Genomic DNA, 1,941 nt, shown 5'->3' with positions numbered 1-1,941 from the left:
CCCATTAGTTGATGCAGTTTCTTCCTGGCATCAATAGTCTTTACAATTTGGCATGTTTTTGCAGTGGCTGGTACCAGTTGTTCCTTTCCATGTTTAGTGCTTCCTTCAGGAGCTCTTGTATTGGAGGCCTGGTGGTGACAAAATCTCTCAGTATTTGCTTGTCTGTAAAGGATTTTATTTCTCCTTCACTTATGAAGCTTTGTTTGACTGGATATGAAATTCTGGGTTGAAAATTCTTTTCTTTAAGAATATTGAATATTGGCCCCCACTTTCTTCTGGCTTGTAGAGTTTCTGTCGAGAGATCCACTATTAGTCTGATGGGCTTCCCTTTATTGGTAACCCGACCTTTCTCTCTGGCTGCCCTTAACACTTTTTCCTTCATTTCAACCTTGGTGAATCTGACAATTATGTGTCTTGGGGTTGGTCTTCTCGAGGAGTATCTTTGTAGTGTTCTCTGTATTTCCTGAATTTGAATGTTGGCCTGCCTTGCTAGGTTGGGGGAAGTTCTCCTGGATAATATCCTGAAGAGTGTTTTCCAACTTGGTTCCATTCTCCTCATCACTTTCAGGTACACCAACCAAACGTAGATTTGGTCTTTTCATATAGTCCCATATTTCTTGGAGGCTTTGTTCGTTTCTTTTTACTCTTTTTTCTCTAAACTTCTCTTCTCACTTTATTTCATAAATTTGATCTTCAATCATGGATAGCCTTTCTTCCACTTGATTGAATTGGCTACTGAAGCTTGTGCATTCGTCACGTAGTTCTCATGCCATGGTTTTCAGCTCCATCAGGTCATTTAAGGTCTTCTGTACACTGTTTATTCTAGTTAGCCATTCGTCTAATCTTTTTTCAAGGTTTTTAGCTTCCTTGCGATGGGTTCAAACATCTTTCTTTAGCTCAGAGAAGTTTGTTATTAGCGACCTTCTGAAGCCTACTTCTGTCAACTCATCAAAGTCATTCTCCGTCCAGCTTTTTTCCATTGCTGGCAAGGAGGTGTAATCCTTTGGAGGAGAAGAGGCACTCTGGTTTTTAGAATTTTCAGCTTTTCTGCTCTGGTTTCTCCCTATCTTTGTAGTTTTATCTACCTTTGGTCTTCGATGTTGGTGACCTATGGATGGGGTTTGGTGTGGATGTCCTTTTTGTTAATGTTGATGCTATTCCTTTCTGTTTGTTAGTTTTCCTTCTAACAGTCAGGTCCCTCAGCTGCAGGTCTGTTGGAGTTTGCTGGAGGTCCACTCCAGACCCTGTTTGCTGAGTATCACCAGCAGAGGCTGCAGAACAGCAAATATTGCTGCCTGATCCTTCCTCTGGAAGCTTCCTCCCAGAGAAGCACCTGCCTGTATGAGGTGTCAGTCAACCCCTACTGGGAGGTGCTCCCTGTTAGGCTACACAGGGGTCAGGGACCCACTTGAGGAGGCAGTCTGTACCTTCTCAGAGCTCAAACGCCGTGCTGGGAGAACCACTGCTCTCTTCAGAGCTGTCAGACAGGGACTTTTAAGTCTGCAGAAGTTTCTGCTATCTTTTGTTTAGCTATGCCCTGCCCCTAGAGGTGGAGTCAATAGAGGCAGCAGGCCTTGCTGAGCTGCGGTGGGCTCCACCCAGTTCAAGTTTCCCTGGCTGCTTTGTTTACCTACTCAAGCCTCAGCAATGGCAGACACCCCTCCCTCTGCCAGGCTGCTGCCTTGCAGGTCGATCTCAGACTGCTGTGCTAGCAGTGAGCAAGGCTCTGTGGGCGTGGGACCCTCCGAGCCAGGCATGAGATATAATCTCCTGGCGTGCCGTTTACTAAGATCATTGGAAAAGCGCAGTATTTAGGCTGGAGTGTCCCATCTTTCCATGTACAGTCTGTCTTGGCTTCCTTTGACTAGGAAAGGAAAATTCCCTAACCCCTTGCACTTTCCGTGAGGTAATGCCCTGCCCTGCTTCAGCTCACCCTCCGTG

The sequence above is a fragment of the Mandrillus leucophaeus genome, unplaced genomic scaffold, assembly GCF_000951045.1.
Source record: "Mandrillus leucophaeus isolate KB7577 unplaced genomic scaffold, Mleu.le_1.0 Scaffold3, whole genome shotgun sequence".
Lineage (NCBI taxonomy): Eukaryota > Metazoa > Chordata > Mammalia > Primates > Cercopithecidae > Mandrillus > Mandrillus leucophaeus.
Note: the sequence above shows the minus strand (reverse complement) of the source record.